This window comes from Panthera pardus, unplaced genomic scaffold, assembly GCF_024362965.1.
Source record: "Panthera pardus isolate Hobbes unplaced genomic scaffold, ASM2436296v1 HiC_scaffold_7, whole genome shotgun sequence".
Taxonomy (NCBI): domain Eukaryota; kingdom Metazoa; phylum Chordata; class Mammalia; order Carnivora; family Felidae; genus Panthera; species Panthera pardus.
This window is the reverse complement of record NW_026527002.1, coordinates 28,561,520-28,581,900: the sequence shown is the minus strand read 5'-3', so window position 1 is coordinate 28,581,900 and position 20,381 is coordinate 28,561,520. Positions and strand designations below refer to the sequence as shown.

General features: G+C 41.8%; 2 long non-coding RNA genes across 3 annotated transcripts in view; one reads left to right on the top strand and one right to left on the bottom strand.

Moving 5' to 3' along the window:
* Positions 1-20,381, top strand: part of LOC109269398 (uncharacterized) — a 200,390-nt gene extending 180,009 nt beyond the window's left edge. For both annotated transcript variants that reach the window (XR_008420078.1, XR_002081058.2), the window contains one exon: positions 20,143-20,381. This is a non-coding gene — a long non-coding RNA (uncharacterized LOC109269398). The remainder of the gene's footprint in view (positions 1-20,142) is intronic.
* LOC109269400 (uncharacterized) lies at positions 7,904-8,499 on the bottom strand. The gene is made up of 2 exons (XR_002081061.2): positions 8,303-8,499; positions 7,904-8,139 (listed from the first exon to the last, which is right to left on the bottom strand). It is a non-coding gene; the product is annotated as an uncharacterized LOC109269400 (long non-coding RNA).

Sequence of the window (20,381 nt, the reverse complement as noted above, 5' to 3'; positions counted from 1 at the left end):
AGGTCCATAAAACATTGCTAAGGGAAACCCGAGTTAAAGCCTGATGGAGCAGGGGGTTCCCTTGGTAAGATCTTCCCTGTGAAAACTTGGTGGATTGTGCTTTTGCACAATTTCCACCCTCTTTGACTCTGTGCATCCTCAACCCCAGGACTGAGAGTCCCCTCCTGTTTTTAAATAATCTCGTTATCATTGGGTTTTCCATTAGATGAAGTGAACAGTCTAGGATGCCCATGAACATAACCCTTAAGAAATGGCATGTTCCTCCTTCATGTATGGTCCTCCGACTGTCCTGACACTCAGAATGTTTCCAAATGACTCTAGCTTTTATTTTTTCTAGAATTTTGTTATCTTGGATTTAAAAAACATTTTTTTTAACGTTTATTCATTTTTGAGAGACAGAACACAAACAGGGGAGGAGCAGAGAGAAAGGGAATCCGAAGCAGGCTCCAGGCTCTGAGCTGTCAGCACAGAGCCTGACATGGGGCTTGAACTCACAGACCATGAGATCATGACCTGAGCCAAAGTCAGATGCTTAACTGACCGAGCCATCCAGATGCCCCTAGTTATCATGGATCTTTTAATGTAGATCTCTTAGTACCTTGGCACCTTGTTACCTCAATGTCTTGATCTATAGAAATTTATTGATTATGACGATGACAGTATGTTTCCCCTGAGACATTTCATTTATTCAGCCAGTGTTTTGTGGAGAACGGGCAGTACTAAGCTAATAGTGGTTCAAAAGTCTGTGGTAAATAGGCCAGGTGAACAAAACTGGGAAAAAGAACAGTTTGAGGAAGTCTTGGAGGCATGCCAAATTTGGAGTAATGCAAGCACTCTTTTGCATTTTGAACAGAGAGAGTGATTTAAGGAAGGTCTTGGAGGCCTGTCAAATTTGGAGAAACTCAAGCACTGTAATTCAGTGAGGTAGGAATGGAAGGTACACCTGAGGAATGGTAAGAAGTGAGGTGAGGGGACCTGAGACATAGGTTAATTTGCCTTAGTACATCAGTAAGACAACAGAATGCCCCATCCCTTTGATTGCTAATTAAAAGTCCTATTGGAGAGCCTCATTTACTTGGAGTTTTAGACACACACACACACACACCACCCCTACATGTCTTTACAATGGAGAGGGTATAAAATTTTTAATTTTTAAAAACTTTACTTTTAATTTTTTGACATACCAAAAAGGTGTATGTAATTCGTGTATACAACTTGATGAGCTTGGAGACAAGTATACACCTGTGAAACCATCACCACAATCTATGCTATTAACCTCTCCACGTCCAAAAGTTTCCTTCTCCCCTCTTATTAGTTTCACTTTATACTCCCCATTTTTTAATTAAAAAATAATATGGCTTCTCATCACCAGGAACATGATTATGGCACATGGGAAGATTGATATTATACTTGGTACCTCTTCACATATTCATGTATTCATAAACTATGTACATTTTCGGTTCCACACTTGGCTTATATGCTCCTTTTCAAAATTATCTTTCCATTCTAAATAGTGGAATATATATGTATACCTCTGAGTCGACGCTTAGGTTATGTGGTACAAGTAGCTTTATGGATTTGGGGAAATCCTGAGAAATTTGAAAAACTAGATGTGCAATAAAATAGACATTTAATTAGCTGTTAATTAGAGAAACCAACATACAATAGCCTGTAAAAATTGTTCATTGTTCAACTCCCCAACGTGCAAAGCTGTAGTTCCTGTGCCAGCCCCTTGCACAGCAGTAGTTCTGAGTAATTTTCCTCTAACTGATGCCCGTGGCTCTCCATCTGTCGATACATTACTGCCTGAATTTCTATAGGGAAGGCATATTTTTAAAATCCTTTCTTCCCTGTTGCATTTCACTGTGATTTTCTACTGAAGTGATGTTAATTTCAGCCCCAGCAAATTGTTGTCCCAAGCCTGTTAGGAATGAAGGGCACTTCTGCAGGTCCTTTTCCTGATGGTCATGAATTATGACGGGATATGGACAGGGTAAAGTCAGATCAGTATGACCGAGAGAGCCAGGGAGAGAACCAGATGGTTTTTAAATTGAATAAAAGGTAAGCTAGGCATCTTGATTTCCAGGCTGTAAGAGTAAGAAACTCTGAAAAAAAAAAAAAAATTCAGTGAAAACAATATAGATCACACACATTCTTTTCTCATCAATGAGAGTGTCTCATAGTGACCAACATTTGGGTGGAAATTCCGAGATGACCAAAGCTAATAAGGAATTTGGGGTACTGATATGCAAATAAAGATGAGAGGTACCACATCGGAGTACCTATAGCATAACTAAGTGAAGGAGGAGCTGAAAGAAATCTAAATATAATCTGAAGACTTCTGGGTTCCAAGAGAAAGGAGTATTTTTATAAGGAAGTAGAAAATTGCAGCAGGTGTAGGAAAATAGAAAATGAAAAAAAATCTGTAATTGAAAAAGGGAAGTTTTGGGGAAAAGGAAATCATAGAAGAAAGAATAGAAATTTTTATATGCCCATATTTAAAGTATACTTTTCAGAAATTGAATTGCCCAGTCAAGTGTCTTAACGTTTATTGGACAGGCTGTACATACATAAAATGATCCTATATACAAAGAATTGGCATTTAATCAACATGCAGTCTCCCTTTTTCATACCCTTTATCTGATTTCCATGACATCCTTTACCCCTACTTACAACAGCCAGGATCTCCAGAAGGAATCCTGTAATTCTGTGACAAGTTGCTGTGTAATGTTGGTTTTTGATGCTGGGTTGGTTCGTTCTCTCTCTCTCTCTCTTCTCCAGTATTTTGCTTTATTTCCTCGCTACCCAGAGTTTATTTTACAGAACGTAAATTAGGATCTGTCTGAGATCACACAGTGAATATGTGACAGACCAGGATTCAACCCCAACACCTATTGCTGCTGCTGCTTCTGTTTCTTCTTCTTCTTCTTCTTCTTCTTCTTCTTCTTCTTCTTCTTCTTCTTCTTCTTCTTCTTCTTCTTCTTCTTCTTCTTCTTTTCATCACAGAATCTGCGTAATATTGCCACAATATGCCCTACCTGTTACCATGGGGCTAATTTTCATACTTAACCTACTTGGGGTCCAAATACATGGTTGGGTGCAGATCCACCTTGTACAAGGCAGTTTGGGGGCTCCAGTCACACCACAGTTTTTCTGAGTGTCTCCTCTTGCTCAAGCTGTGCTGTGTCAGTTTACTTGGTCATGCGCAGTGGCCTGGATTAGGTCCACCTCCTCTGAGCAGGGTCAGGTCCTCCTCCCCACAGGGTCCTGTACAGAGTTGTCTTGCACTCATTATTTTATGCTGTGGTATATTAATTAATGTAATGTATTTGATATTTATATATATGGCATCCTTATGTCCTGCTTCCCTTACTTGGGGCAGAAATGATGTCATTCCACATGGGGTCCCATCTTCCCTGATTACTAGGCTGGGCTTCCTCACCCTGTCAGGCCCTTCCCCTGCCACGAACCCGAGTGCCACAGATGCACACGTGCGTTCGGAGGGGTAGCCCTGGTTACTCTCGCCTCACTGCTAAGGCCCAAACTGAGACTGGATGGCCCCTCACACTGATGCTGATTGCTCGATGGCTCCAGGGATGCCTCTACATCACTGCTGCCGCCACCGTCATCACTGAAGCCAGAGGCCTGATGTGGCTGATGAAGTATGACAGGTGGGGAGAGAATGCTGGGGCTGAGCCTCCTGCTCGGTCCCACCTCTCGTGCTAAGCAAGGCAATGTGTCCTTGACGTGGGCGGGTGGGATGCTACTTCCCTTAGGGTCTCACTCAGCCAAGTTGGCTAGGGATCCTGGCATTCCAGCATTTTCAGTGCAGCTGTTAGGGGGCACATGGGGCGGGGGGACATAGGTTCCGTGGACAGCTGCGGAACCAAACCCCCAGCCCTTTTCTAATCCCAAATCTTGGGTGCTGACGCCGCACACTACTCCTCGCAGGGGCTTCCTGCCAGACGCATTTTCCCCATCAAACAAAATTTAAGAGATCTGAAGTAAAAAGGAAAGGGATCAAGCTCTTGGTCCCAGTTCTTTTCTTTTCTTTTCTTTTTTTTAAACTTATTTATTTTCTAATTTACATCCAAGTTAGTATATGGTGCTATAATGATTTCAGGAGTAGATCCCAGTGATTCATCCCCTACATATAACACCCAATGCTCATCCCAACAAGTGTCCTCCCTTATGCCCCTTACCCATTTAGCCCATCCCCCCACCCACAACCCCTCCAGCAACCCTCAGTTTGTTCTCTGTATTTAAGAGCCATTGTTCCCCAGCTAAAATGTCTGGGAGACGACTCCACCCGTCTGCACCGTGAGTTCGCTGAAGGCTCCCCCTCACATGGGTCTCCCTGGTCCTGCCACAGTGCACGGATGACCCGGAGTAAACCCAGGAGCATTTACCAAATCAGCAGCGTTTCCCTTCTTGTTTCGCTACCTTTTCTAAGTCTGTTTTTTAAAGTCCATTATTTCCTTTTTGAGTCAACATCTATTGGCCATATTGGGGGTGGGGGGAGAAAAAGCTATAGTATAAAGCTTCAGGTCACTGAAGATGCTGGGATTGAGATAAGTGGCCAGCCTGTGGCCCTGGGGTGCCTGGGATCCCAAGAGCATTCTGGGAAGGCATTGGAATGAGTAACCAGAAAACAAATTGCTGTTTAAAATTGTAGTAAACTGAAATTAAATGGAATATTATATGTTCCCAATATGGCCTAAAATGACATGAAAATGGAGAAGCACATGAGGATATTAATCCACTAGGAACAGAGAAGTGTAATTTGTAATTGTAGTATAGAATGGAGGGAGAGCACTTATCTCAGTTGCTTGATGATTCCTTTTAACTTCTGTCCCCTCCTGCTGCTCCTCCTCCTCCTGCCACTACTCCTCCTCCTCTTCCTCCTGCCGCTCCTCCTCCTCTTCCTCCTGCTCTCCTCTTCCTCCTGCTGCTGCTGTTCCTCCTCCTGCTGCTCTTCCTCCTCCTCCTCCTCCTCCTCCTCCTGTGGCTCCTCCTCCTCCTCTTCCTCCTGCCGCTCCTCCTCCTCTTCCTCCTGCTCTCCTCTTCCTCCTGCTGCTGCTGTTCCTCCTCCTGCTGCTCTTCCTCCTCCTCCTCCTCCTCCTCCTGTGGCTCCTCCTCCTCCTCTTCCTCCTGCCACTCCTCCTCCTCTTCCTCCTGCTCTCCTCTTCCTCCTGCTGCTGCTGTTCCTCCTCCTGCTGCTCTTCTTCCTCCTCCTCCTGCCACTCCTCCTCCTCCTCCTGCTCTTCCTCCTCCTGCCACTCCTCCTCCTCTTCCTTCTACTGCTCCTCCTTCTCCTCCTGCTGCTCTTCTTCCTCCTCCTCTTCCTGCCGCTCCTCCTCCTCCTGCCACTCCTCCTCCTCCTCTTCCTCCTGCCGCTCCTCCTCCTCCTCTTCCTCCTGTTCTCCTCTTCCTCCTGCTGCTCCTCCTCCTCTTCCTCCTGCTCTCCTCTTCCTCCTGCTGCTGCTCCTCCTCCTCCTGCTGCTCTTCCTCCTCCTCCTCCTGTGGCTCCTCCTCCTCCTCTTCCTCCTGCTGCTCCTCCTCCTCTTCTTCCTCCTGCTGCTCCTCCTCTTCCTCTTCCTGTCGGGCTCTTGCAGAGCAGGTCAAAGAGCCTGTTGGTTTGTACTCTGTTTCAGGCCTTCAGTGGGTTAATATTGTTGCCTTGTATCTCGGTACAGCCCAGAGTAGTGTCAAGTTATATTATTCCTTCCAGATCATGTTTTTGTTTTTGCTTAAAGATTCTGAGAAAGCACCGAAATACCTAAGCCCTGAAGTAACAGGTGTACGATGGAAAGCAGACTATAGAACAATGCGGTACCATTGCTATCAACACCCCCTGGGCAGGCCCTCCTTCATCTTCCCTCTTCTCCAGAGTTCCTGAGGGTGCCACGTACACCCACATGGGAGCACCTTATCTGCCCTGAAGGCCTGGAGGAGGAGGCTCCAGCTGGACAGAGCACAATTATGTGTCTGACATGGTTTAATAACTAGGAGGCAATGTACCGTTACAAGTCAAGATGTAGATTAAATACTGAGCGACATGGGCATGCAGAGAAAGAAGGAAGCCCTGTGGGCTGGAGGGGTCAGGGAATGTCTCAAAGGACAGGGAAATAAGTGGGGGCCTGAAGGGATGGGGAACGTTTGAATGGTTGGCATGAATTATGTGAGAGAAGATGTGGGGGTGAGAATCAAACAGCCCATCAATAATTATCTAATGTGGCCTCATTTTGGAGAAGACATACACTCTAGGGAATGCACTGAGTGCCCTGAAGACGGCAAGCTAGCCAGGTTGTTAGATATTAAAGGCTCATAGGAGAAATGGTTAGAAAGGTAGATTAAGGCCAGTTTGCTGAGGGCCTTGAATGCCAAGTAAAAAAAGGTTTGGAATTTATCCTGTAGGCTAGGGTGTTCCACCCACACTGGGATGTCCCACCATGGGTTATAAGTGAATGGAGGTAGTGGCCTACTTTGGGGAGGTTGGGGGTACCTAGACATCCCAGTGTCCATACGCATTTATCCCTGTCTCCATGCAAATATCATAGTCTATGTTTGCCATGACCTGGAAACGTTTGGCTCTCACTGCCCTAAAGACAATGCATCACTGAAGATATTTGGGCACTTGGTGTGATATTTTGAGTTATAATTTTATTTTCCTCCCCAAATGGACTAAAAACTTCTCCAAAACAAGAACTTTCTTATCTTTCTTCTGCTGTTCCCACTTTGCTGCATGGGGAGCAAATGCTCAAGAAACACTTGTGATTATTTGACTAATTGATATTATGGCTTTAAAAAACTAAACATTGCAAATCACCTACTGGGGATGACTACTATGCTTGCTTCCAGGAAGGCCTAGAAAGCATACAATTCCAAACAAGAGTAGCTCTAAGTGGTGGGTCAGAAAAATAAGCTTCAAAAGAATGTAAAAACATTTATGCTGGCGGTCATGTTCAGAAGAACTGTGAAGAAAGAAAATACCGGACAGTCTCAAGAGTTGAATAATATAGAAGAATAATTCTCTGGGTTAGGACTGGGGCTTTTGCTCTTCGAGAATCAAGACTGACTAATTCGTATGTTAGAAACCTCCTGATCATAATTCTAGTATATTCTATGTAGCAGTCATCAGGCTAACAAAAATGTCCCCCTTTATTAATGTTTTTTATTCTCAGGTGAGGGTGGATTGTGAAGTCCCACTTAAAGGTGAAGAGATGTGACCAGTCTGTAGTCCTTCAAAATGTTACATAAAGCTACTATACTACCCAGTAATTCCATTGCTAGGTAGCTACCCAAACAAAATTAAAACATACGTCCACACAAAAATATATGAATATTCATAACAGCATTATGTATAATAGCCAAAAAGTGGAAACGACCCAAATTTCCATAAATTGGCAAATGGATAAGTAAGACATGGTACATTCATACAATGGAATATTACTTAGCAGTAGAAAGGATCGAGGTGCTGATATGCTACAACTTGAAACCATGCTAGCGAACCAACTCATTCATAAGAGACCACATTTTGTATGACTCCATTTCTGTGAAATGTGTAGGGTAGTCAGATTAAAGACAGCAGGTTGCCTGGGGCTGAGGGGTGTGAGGGAAATGCGGAGTGAATGGTAATGGGTAAGGACTTTCTTTTTGAGATGATGAAAATGTTCCAAGATTAGATTATGGTAACAGGAGTGCCTGGGTGGCTTAGTGGGTTGAGTCTCTGACTCTTGATTTCAGCTCAGGTCGTGGTGCCAGGGTGGTGGGATCGAGCCCCCCCACCCCCTTCGGACTCTGAATGTGAAGCCTGCTTATGATTCTCTCTCCCTCTCTCCCTCTGCCCATCTCCTCTGCTCGCATGCGCTCTCTCGCATAAAATAAAAGAAATGAAGTAAAATAATTTAATTTAATTTAATTTGGAAAAAGATTATGGTGACAGTTACACAGCTGTGTGTACTCAAAGGCATGGGAAAAAAGCTGAGACGGTGCTACAAATGAAAGGCTCTAATCACTGTGAAGGAAGAGCTGTTCTGCTCGGCAGGCAACGCCTTTCACCTGACGACTGGTTTGTGTCCCCGTATATTTCTCCAAAAGAGCATCATGGTTTGGCGGGTGGAAGACAGTACAGCTAACCTTAAGGAGGAGGCGGAGGAGGATCAGGTTAGTGTGGGAAAAAAGGGAGGTTAATAGAGCAAATTGGTGCTCGTGAGGGCACGAAAGGGGTCTGGCAACAAATTGAAGCCCGCTCTTCTCTCCCCTCCGTGGGTCCCGGTGGTCTGCTCAGCAGCCGACCTACCAACCAGCTCTTCGCGGCGTGGACAGCTGCTGCACTGCCACCCTCTCTCCTTTAAAGGCAGACGCCAACCGCTTCTGTGTGGTAAGCGAGTCCAGTTTTCTTGGTCGGATTTAGGAGCAAAGATCTGCTCCTGAGCAGTAGAGGGCACTGTTAGCACGTAAAGTCTGGGCTGAAGGGCACAGGAAGCCTGAAGTAGTCGAGCTAGTCTGCAGGGCATTAGAATCTAACGCTCTGAGACTAAAACAACGTATTTTAAATTTTAGAACACAATTGCCACATTCTTGAAATAATGATTCGGCAACCATGCCACGGTATTAAAATAAAACCAAACTGCAGCAGCACTGTTAATTCCTAGAGGGATGTTTATTGAGACAGTCTGGACATTTTTTTTTCATCCAGTAAATGAATGCCTACTGTGCAGAGTCCTTTGACACAGCCTAAAACTATAAATCCAAAGAGACACCCGAGGGCTGCCCTTGTCAGATTGAGAAAATGAAGCCTGTTTCATCCATATCTACATTCGTCACTTGAGCTCGGAATCCTATTGGATTCCATTCAAGATGCAGGTATTGTCAGGAAACATCTGATAGAAAAGGAGGGAAAATTGTTGGTTTTCATCTTTTCCCTGCCACCTCAACGGTGTGCAAACATAATAGCCAAATTTATTTAGTGCCTACCGTATGCCAGGCATTGTTCTCAATGCTTTACAACCTCAGTATAAAAGATGTGGTCTGTGGGCCAGCATCTCCAGCACCACTGGGAGCTTGTTAGACAAGCAGAACCGCAGGGGGCACCCCAGAATCTGCACTTTAAAGAGATTTGTATGCACATTAAAGTTTCAGAGGCACATGTATTGTCTTACTCAATATCCATAACCATCCTGTGACAGAGGTATTATTATTATCTCCAGTTTAAAGTGGGAAACCAAGGCAAAGAGAAGTTAAAGAACTTGCCCTGTACAAAGTTGTGACTTTTAACGCAGGCAAAATAGCTTCCATGCTCGTGCTTTTATTCAAATTGCTTAACATTTTTTTCTTCTTTATCTTCTCCCCTCATATGCATAAAATGGACATAATAGACACGTCTACCTTATTATCATATTTGTTAAGTAGTCACTGTTTATAAATGTATTTGAGACCCTTAAGGCAAAAGTACTTTTTATGGGTTAATTACACAAAGTAAACTCTAAGCACTCTTTTCTTAGGGGTGCTTTTTTACCACAAGTACATTTTATCATAAATCTGTTTTTATGTCTGCCTCACATACCTGTAACACACCAGGCACACTCCTACCCCAGGGCCTTTGCACTTCCCCCACATATCTGCACACCTACCTCTCTCACCTCCTTCAAATCTTTGTTTAAATAGTACATTCTCTAGAAGACTTCCTTGATTACGCTATTCGAAATTACAACTGTCCCTTCTAAGAAAATAATTCAGAAAGGAAAGCAGCTTTCCTAAAACTGAAGCAAAAGAGAAGACCGTTATTTTAGAGAGAGGGTTGTAAGTGAGCGAGGGTGGAGCGAAAGAGGGAGAGAGAGAATCCCATGAGGGGCAGAGGGTGGGAGGGAGAGAGAGAGAGAGAGAGAGAGAGAGAGAGAGAAAGAAAGAAAGAAAAAGAAAAAGAAAGAAAGAAAAGAAAGAAGGAAAGAAAGAAGCGGGGCTCACCCAAAGCTCAGGAACCGTGAGATCATGACCTGGGCCAAAGTCAGATGCTTAACCTGACTGAGCCACCCAGGCACCCCAAAAGAGAAGGTCCAGGAAGAATAAGCTTAACCATCATGCCACCATCAGGTTGCCTCTCATTTCTGAGTGGGTCATGAAGAAATGGAGAGCAGCAACCCATAGTGCTCACTGTGGTTGTCAAGGGCAGACCCGGCCAGCCATGAAGAAGCTCTCCTACTGTGATGTGGCCCTAGTCAATACCTCAATGAGAGAAGAAGACATACCTTAGACTAGACCTACCATGATGTTTTCAATGCTGCCAACAAAAGCTGTATCAGTTAAATGGACTCCAGCTCATTGGGTTTAAATATATTATAGTTTTCTGTGACCCAAGAAAAAAATTATAACTGTGCTGTGCCCCTCAACACACACACACACACACACACACACACACACACACACACACCCCTACCTTATTCCTCTTCTCTGCTTTGTTCTTCTCAGTAGCATGTTTTACAACTCGATAAACAGGATATTTTTTAATTTGTTTCATGTTTCTTTTTTTTCCCATTCGAATATAAATTCCCCTGAGGGCAGGGATTTTTGCTCATTTTGTTCACTGTGCATACCTCCCTACCCCCTCTCTTAGAAAATTGCCTGGCATCATGTAAGTGTTTTGTATTTGTTGAATGAATGAATAAACACGTGAAAGGTTCCTACTTGCAAATTTCTTAAGATGTTGGGCCACATTTTAATCAGGTTTATATCTCAAAATCCTAGCTGTGTAATTGGCAAAATAAATGTTTATTGAAAGGGGGTTGTTGTATTGACAGCATATTTATAGAAGTTTAAACAGCATATTTTAAAAGTTTATGTCAACAGAATCCTTTTTTTTTTTTCTGTTATTCAGAAAATATCAGGTAAAAAATCTGGCTATTATACCACAAATCATAAGAACAGCTCACTTAGCTATAATAAAGGATAATTTTTTTAAAAAAAAGGATAATTATATGTTATGTATTTGATGTCTACAGTGTTGAGAATTTCATACTTGATAGGCAGTTTTTATTTGATATGTGAAAATTTTAGTAGCTTTTGAGGATATCACTTTTTACTTAATGCTATTGAGTTACTTTAAAACTTTCTCTGTGTGTCAAAGTTGTAAAAACTGTTATTTGGTGTAGTAGTTGCTAAGGTAACCATCTTAATGAGCAATTAATCATGTGAAATCAATGGAACTTATCCATGTGTAAAATTTCAACTCCAGTGGTTCAGAAAAAGACACATCATTATTTTCATGTTTTAAAATGAAATTCAAATTTTAGTCATATGGAGGGGTCAAAGATGCCACGTCATATTTGTTAATAAAATGTGTGATTTGCATTTTAGGTGTTACTAGGATTTGCTAGTATAAAATACTCTTTACCTTATGAGTGTCAAACCAATAAAGAAAGAGGCATCAAAGTCTGTCAGATAAAGATAAAATGATCCATCCTGTGATTGATAAAACTGAATCGAGGATGATAGCTTGAATCTTTGGTCACAATCCAGTCTGTTCCAAGCCTAGATCATGGGATGACTTAACCTGGGAGAGATTCTGAAAACCCACTCAGAATCACTCCTTTGAGTGCATATGCTTGAGCTCCACTACTGGGGAGAGAAGAGTGGGCCTTTTAGAAGGCAAGCTATGCCTGAAGTTACTATATTTACCAGATGGAAATGGGAAAATGGACCCAAACACAACCATTCTTCAGCCCCCTGGAAGAATTAAAAATGGAGCGGTGCTAAGTCAGGTCTTCATATTCACAAACAAAGAAGCCTCTCACATCATCTGGGGAGAATCAAGTGGAGGACAAAGAGACTGGCAGGTGCTCTCTCCCCATTACATTAAAAAAAATAAACTTATTATTTTTAAAATATTTATTTATTTTTGAGAGAGAGAGATAGAGAGAGAGAGAGAGAGAGAGACAGAGTGCAAGCAGGGGAGGAGCAGAGAGAGACAGAGACACAGAATCTGAAGCAGGCTCCAGGATCCGAGCTTTCAGCACAGAGCCCAATACGGAGCTCAAATCCACAAACTGCGAGATCATGACCTGAGCTGAACTCGGGTGTTCAACCGACTCAGCCCCCCAGGTGCCACCTAGGTAAACCTATTAAAGTAGAATGTATGTGGGGTGCCTGGGTGACTCAGTCGGTTAAGCGGCTGACTTTGGCTCGGGTCATGATGTCATGGTTCCTGGGTTTGAGCCCCTCATCAGGCTTCACACTGATAGTGTGGAGCCTGCTTGAGATTCTCTCTCATTCTCTCTCTCTCTCTCTCTCTGCCCCTACCCCACTTTCTCTCAAAAATAAATAAACTTTAAGACAAGAGTCTGTTTCTTGTTTTGCCTCTCATTAAATAAATAAAAAATAACCTAGAATGTATGTTGGCATACCATATATGCAGAAAAATGCAAAAATCATGAGTTCAATAAATTTTACAAAATAAACACACTTATGTAACTAGCACCCAGATTTTAAAAAGAGAAGGACACCATCCTTTATCCTAAAAGTCCTTCCTGTGCCAACTGATCCACAAGCAGCTTAATTGCATGATGAAACACAGTTTAAAACTCCTTAAGGGGCTATAACAAAATCTAGCATACCAATAACATAAACTCAGAACAACCAGGAACCAATAAAAAATTATTTATGAAAAGAAGCAGGAAGAGGGGGGTTAAGATGGTGAAGGAGTAGGGTGACTCTAAGCATGCCTCCTCCCTAAAACACAACTAGATAAATACCAAATCATTGTGAACACCCAAGAATCCCGCTCTGAGGACTGAGAGAACAAAGCTGCATGTCTACGAGCAGAAAAAAAGACCAGCTCATGGAAGGTAGGAGCTGCAGAGAACTGACTGGGGGAGGAAAGAGCCGTGGGTGCTGCAGAGGGGAGACAGCCCTGATCGCAGAGAGAGGAATGAGAGAGAGAGAGTTTTAAAAAAAAGAGTGAAAACTCGTGTAGGGGATTGCACAAGAAAACTCTTCCCCCAAACTATTGAGTGGGAAAAGGAGAGGGTTTAAATACTGCAAGTTTTTTGTATAAACAGCAGAACAGAGTTTGAAGTTTCAGAGGTCAGCACCATAGCCAGGGTGGTGCCTGGCATCATTAGCAGTACTCCAGTGGGGAAGGAGGGCAGAGACCTGGGAGTAGGCAGTGGGGTCCGAGGATCCCCTAGGTCACAGGGGAAAAAACAGTTCCCCGGCTTGGAGTGCATTTGGTAGGGGTGATACCTCTTTGGGGGCAAAAGAACCGCTGGGCAATGTTACGCTGCTGTATTCACCAGCGCAGGAACAAAGATGCCGGCTGAGGGCAGCAAACCCTGGCACCAGCTTTGTGCTGCAATGTCCTATAAACGCCCAACTGCCACGCAGTTGGGCGACTGCTTTCTGGGACAAACTGGCAACAGCCACAGCACAGCCAGACCCTCCCCAAGAGGACCAGCATGGGTCTGAGCCCTGAAGGATCTCTGAGGCTTGGAGTTTTAAAACTCAGCCACCCCTGAGAGAAAACACAGGAGTGCTGTGCCGCCTGCCAGGTGGACAGCTTGGACACAGATAGGGTGAAGTCAAGATCTGACAGAAGCCAGGGACACAGGAGAGGTGATCGTTTGCTTGTCTGTGAGGGCTTCCTAAGGAGTGGTGGGTGCGAGCTCCCTGCTGCAGAAACGAGAGAGTGGGAGGAAGCCATTCTCCCCCTGCCCATCACCTCTGAGTTCAGTGAGCAAAGCAGTGCCAACAAGTGGAACTCTGGCCTCCTGCACCCTACAGGTGCATCTCCATTAGGGCAAGTAGGTCTGAGAACCAGAGCAACAGACAGGCTCCTCCCCCAGGAGACCAGCACAAACTCCTGGTGTGTACCAAGTCTACTGATCACATAGTGCTGCAAAGCTTCAGCTCCAGGGGAAACACGATCTAGCTTCCTTTGGGTTTGTTTGTTTTTGATATAGGTACAGACTACAGAAAAAGCAATTTTTTAAAATATTATTATTTTATTTATTGTTTCTGGATCAAGCTCCTCCGTTTTTTTCAAGCTCCTTTTAAAAAGCAGACCAAACACACTTAGGATCTAGCTTCCTTTTTTTTTTTTTTTTTTTTTTTTTTTTTTACTTCCAAAGTGACAAGACAGAGGAATTTACCCCAAACGAAAGAACAGGAAGAAGTGATGGCCAGGAATTTAATCAATACAGATATAAGTAAGATGTCTGAATTAGAATTTAAATAAAAAATTACAAGGATACTAGCTGGACTTGAAAAAAGCATAGAAAACACTATAAAATCCCTTACTGCAGAGATAAAAGAACTAAAAAGATCCCCAAATTAAAAATGCTATCACTGAAATGCAAACCTGAATGGATGCCATGACAGCAAGGGTGGCCAAAACAGAGGAACAAATCAGTGGTATAGAAGATAAAATTATGGAAAATAATGAAGCTGAAAAGAAGAGGGAAAGAAAGGTATTGGGTCACGAATGTAGACTTAGGGAATTTAGCCACTCCTTAAAGTGTAATAACATTCATATCATAGAAGTCTCAGAAGATGAAAAGAGAGAAAAAGGGGCAGAAGATTTATTTGAGCAAATTATAGCTGAAAATTTTCCTAATCTTGGGAAGGACACAGACATCAAAATCTAGGAAGCACAGAGAACTCCCATTAAATTCAACAAAAACTGACCATTACCAAGACAAATCATAATCAAATTCACAAAATACACAAAGAATCCTGGAAGCAGCAAGGGAAAAAAGTCCTTAACCTACAAGGGAAGACAGAGCAGGTTTTCAGCAGATCTGTCTACAGAAACTTGGCAGGCCAGAAGGGAGTGGCATGATACATTCAATGTGCTGAATGGGAAAAATATGCAACTAAGAATACTTTACCCAGAAAGGCTGTCATTCAGAATAGAAGGAGAGATAAAGAGTTTCCCAGGCAAGTAAAAACTAAAGGAGTTTGTGACTACTAAAGCAGCCCTGCAAGAGATATTAAAGGGGACTCTTTGAGTGTGTGTATGGGTGAGGGTGGGGGGAGACCAAAAGCAGCAAAGACTAGAAAGGAACAGAGAACATCACTGGAAACACCAACTTCACAGGTAACACAAGGGCACTAAATTTATATCTTTCAGTAATCACTCTGAATGTAAATGGACTGAATGCTCCAATCAAGACACAGGGTATCAAAACAGATTAAAAAACAACAACAACAACAACAACAACAAGACCCATCTATATGCTGCATACAAGAGACTCATTTTAGATCCAAAGACACCTGCAGATTGAAAGTGAGGGGATGGAGAACCATCTCTCATGCTAATAGATGTCAAAAGAAAGCCAGAGTAGCCACACTTATTACATCAGACAAACTAGATTTTAAACCAAAGACTGTAACAAGAGATGAAGAAGGGCATTACATCATAATTAAGGGGTCTATCCAACAAGATCTAACAGTCATCAATATTTATGACGCCAACTTGAAAGCACCCAAACATATAAATCAACTAATCACAAACAGAAATTCACTGATAATAATATAATAAAAGTAGGTGACTTATAGCACTTACATCCCATTTACAACAATGAACAGATCATCTAAGCAAAAAATCGACAAGGAAACAATGGCTTTGAATGACATACTGGACCAGATGTACTTAACATATATATTGATAATATTTCATCCTAAAACGGCAAAACACACATTCTTTTTGAGTGAATATGGAATGTTTTCCAAAATAGATCACCTACTGGGTCACAAATATGTCTGTTGATAAACTAATTTCTCTCCCTCTCATTCAATATTTTCTTTCAACTACTTTCCTGCTCTTTTTTTTTTTTTCCAGCTATGCCTCTTGGTGTTTTTTTCTCTTCCACTCTGACTTTTCATTTCCTGTGGTTTTTTTTTTTTCTCTTTTCCCTTTTTTTTTTTTCTCTTTTCCCTTTCACCTCTGGTCCCTTTCCACATACTTTCTGTATATTATTTTCATTTCTCCACTTACAATTAATTTTTTGTACCAGTTTTATTGAGATATAATTCACACACCATACATTTCACCCATTTAGCATGAACAATTCAATGGTTTTTACTATATTCATGAAATTGGACAACTTCAGTCAATTTTAGAATATTTCCATCATCCCCAAAAGAAATCCTTAACCCTTTAGCTATATCGTTTGCCAGACCTCCCATTTCTCCCAGCCCTATGCAAATCCTAATCCACTAATTGTTTCTACAGATTTGCTTATAGCGGGCATTTCATATAAAGGGAATCATATGATATGTGGTCTTTTGTGACTGGCTTCTTTTACTTAGCAATTAGCATAATGTTCTCAAGGTTCATTCAAATAGTAGTATGTATCAGATCTTCATTTCTTTTTCTGGCCAAATAATACTCCATTATTTGGATATACCACATTTTGTGTATCCATTTATCAGTTAATGAATATTTGAATTGTTTCCTGTCTTGCTATTACAAATAATGCTGCTATGAATATTCACATACAAGCTTTTGTGTGGACACATATTTTCATTTCTCTAGGAATGGAATTACTGGCTCATATGATAACTCTATGTTAAACTTCTTTTAAGTTTAGGGTCAGATAGGATAAGATAGGAATTGCCAAACTGTTTTTCAAGTGCCTTTACCACTTTATATTCCCACCAGCAGTGTATAAAGATTGTGATTTCTCCATATCCTCACCGAGGATTGTTATTATCTGTCTTTTTGATCATGGACATCCCAGTGGGTATTAAATGGTAATTTGTTGTGGTTTTGATATATATTTTCCTGATGTCTAATGACATCATTTTTGTTATTATCTGTCTTTTTGATCATGGACATCCCAGTGGGTATTAAATGGTAATTTGTTGTGGTTTTGATATGTATTTTCCTGATGTCTAATGACATCAAGCACATTTTCATGTCCTTATCTGCCATTTTTTATATCTTCTTTGGAGAAAAATTCAGATATTTTGCCCATTTTTAAAATTGGGGTGTTTTTTTATTATCAGGTTATAAAAAGTTTTAAAAGTATATATATTCTAGATACAAGTTCCTTTTCATATATATAATTTGCAAAAACCTCCCATTTTGTGCATTGTCATTTCACTTTCTTCATTAGTGTCCTTTGAAGCACAAAAGTTTTTAATTTTGAAGAAGCCCTGTTTATTTTTTCTTTTGTCGCTTATACTTTTGGTGTCGTACCTAATAACCCATTGCCAAATTCAAGGTCATGAAGATTTATTCTTATGTTTTCTTCTAAGAAGGTTATAGTTTTGGGGGACATGAGTGGCTCGGTCAGTTGAGCATCCGGCTTTGGCTCAGGTCATGATCTCACGATTCGTGAGTTCCAGCCCTGTGTCAGGCTCTGTGCTGACAGCTTGGAGCCTGGAGCCTGCTTTGGATTCTGTGCCTCCCTTTCTCTCTGCCCCAACCCACTCGCATTCTGTCTCTGTCTCTCTCAAAAATAAACATACATTAAAAAAAATTAAGAAAAGAAAGGTTATAGTTTCAGCTCTTATATTGAGCTCTTTGATCCCTTTTAAGTTAAATTTTATATATGGTATGAGGTAGATGTTTAGCTTCATTCTTTCACATTTGGATATCTTCTTGTCTGAACCCCACTTGTTGAAAAGACTATCCTTTGCCCATTTAATAGTCTTAGCACACTTGTCAAAAGATCAACTAACCATAGATTCATGGGCTTATTTCTGAACCCTCAATTGTATTCCTTTGAATTATATGTCTATTCCTATGTCAGTATCACACAGTCTTGATTACTACTACTTTATTAAGTTTTGCAGTTAGAAAGTGTGGGTCCTCCGACTTTGTTCTTCTTTTTCAGGATTGTTTTATAATTCATTTTTTTTTTTGAGACACTCTTTTCTTTATACCAGGAAATATATGAGGGGGGCAAGGCAGGATTGGTCAGCCTGGAGAAAGATACATTTACAGGAGAATTAACAATGTTTGATGGAGGTTGTGATAGGACAGTTAAAGATACTTATAAAAACATAATAGGGAGACTTAGCCAAATCTGGGAATTATGAAAGATGGACTGAAGAGACAAATTCAGATGAGAACTGGTCAGGAAAAGGAGATAACCAAAAAAGGAGATAATATGCTACATGCCAAGCCATTTCAAGGAATAGCTTTTGTGAATCCTGGGACTGAGGTACAAAGGTAGGAAGAGAACAAAATTCAGAAAACCTTTAGTAGAGAATGCAAGAGTTGAGTGGTAAAAGTTGAGTCTAGAGAAGGAGGCAAGATGGGGCCTTCTTTTATCTCAAGGTCCATGAGCCATTGTGAGCATTGAAAGAATGATGGGAGCCTTGTGGACATGACCGGTTTACATGTGAAAGGACCACTGTCTGTATGGAGGAAAATGGATAGAAGAGAGCAACACAAAGAAAGGAAAGCCTGTTAGGGTGCTTTTGAAGTGAAAGATGATGTGACACAGGCTGTGGGGGTGGCGGTGGAGGTAGGAGCTTGAGGAGTGGAAAAGAAAGTAGAAGGGTGTGACAGAGTCTACAGGACTCTGTGGTTCCTCAGATGTGAAGGATAAAGGAGAGACGGGAATCAAAAGTGGTTCCTAATTTGTCAAATTATCGAGTTTGTGCATACCTCAAGTATGGTATAGATATTGAATAAAGGTGAACCCCAATTAAAAAAAATAAAATGGGAAAGTGAAATGTTTCCTTTCCTCAAAAATCCCCAACAAACAAAGTTAAGTTGCCTGTAATTTGTGTGGTCTCCAAGTATTGGGTTTTTGCGTTTTTTACGACTACTGTGAGTGATCCTTATTTTCAAAAAAAGCAGGTGCAACCAAGTGGGAGGTTGTGACTGCAGAGCTCTGGGGCCCCCAGATGGTGTGCCCCACAATGGACAGAACAACTTCTCTACAACTATTCTCACCTCCTCCCTGGATTACCAGGACAGCCCCCCAAGGGGTCTTCTAGCTCCAGCCTTGTCTTTCCCAATGATCCCCTCTATCATTGCAGTGCAACCAGAATGATTTTCCAAACAGGTACATCTCAGCTTGTTGCCTCCTTTGCATAAAACTTTTCAGTGACTTTCCATTGCTGTTGGGACAAAGTTCAGACCTTTGTTTTGGGGTTTGTTTGTTTTTTGACATAATTTTTATATTTCTGCACAATCTGGCTCCCATCTGCCTATTTGTGCTCTTGCCACTTCCTCCCTTACACTCTATGTTGTAGCCACACTGGATTGTCCTCAGTTCCTTCAACATTCTGTGCTCTCTGTCTCACCTCTCAGCTCTCTTTTACATCGTCTTTCTTTGCCTGTTACTATGCCTACTTATCTTTCAGGTTTTGCCTTAAGCATCGCTTTCTCTGGAAAACCTCCCTCCACTCCCATTTCAGATCAGGGTTAGGGATCTTCTTTTGTGCTGAGGACTTCTATGCCTCATGTTAATCGACTTGATAGGACCCAGCTCTCTTTTGGTCTGGCTTGGTCCAGGAATAGATGGTAGACTTTCCTAAAGAGTGAATGGACTGTGTCCCCTTCAAGTAGCTCTACAAGAATATAGGTTTTCTCAACCGTTGAGTGAGAATGAGCTGGCACCTGCTGCATAGCTAGCTACTGGTAAGTATCTGCTCTACAGTGACTTGATTTTACCAAGAGATGATGAGCCTGAATATAGGGTTTTGTGAAGGTTGAGGACATGAGTAGGTCTCACCAGAAGGCTCACCCATTTCCACTGGACAAAAGAACAGACAGTCAATCCTCAGAGCTCTACTTCATATTTATAGCCTGGGCAATTTTTAATGCAGTTGTATCCAAACCTTATTGTCAACAACAAGAAAATGTTTTTAGTAAACCATTCATACAATACCCTGCACTGAGTAGTGCTACTTCCTGGTGTTTTTCTTCCCATAGACTCCCTGGAAAATGGACTCCAAGGTAGATAAACAAAGAAAGCTATTACATGAAGTTGTTACTTATAAACCAGTTAAAAGTGAAACAACTATTTATGGCAAGCAATAAAAATTGAGAAAGCTGAAAGCAAACTGAGCTCTAATGTTCCTTTCTGGTAATAATTACCCAGCAGGTCAGTTATCTACTTGGGTTATTCGTACTTCAAGATAGTATTTGTAACGGAAGAACACCTGTCTTTCTCTTCTCTTTAGAAGACAAGCATGCATCCAGTTTCTCCAAAACTTGTCATCAGTCAACACACAACTGGCTTAAAAAATAAGGAAGTAGGATGGGGCACTTAAGTGGCTCAGTCAGTTGAGCCTCTGACTCTTAATTTCAGCTCAGGTCTTGATCCCAGGGTTGTGGGGTCTAGCCCTGTGTCAGGCTCCATGTTGGGTATGGAGCCTGCTTGCGATTCTCTCTTGCTCTCTCTCTCTCTCTCTCTCTCTCT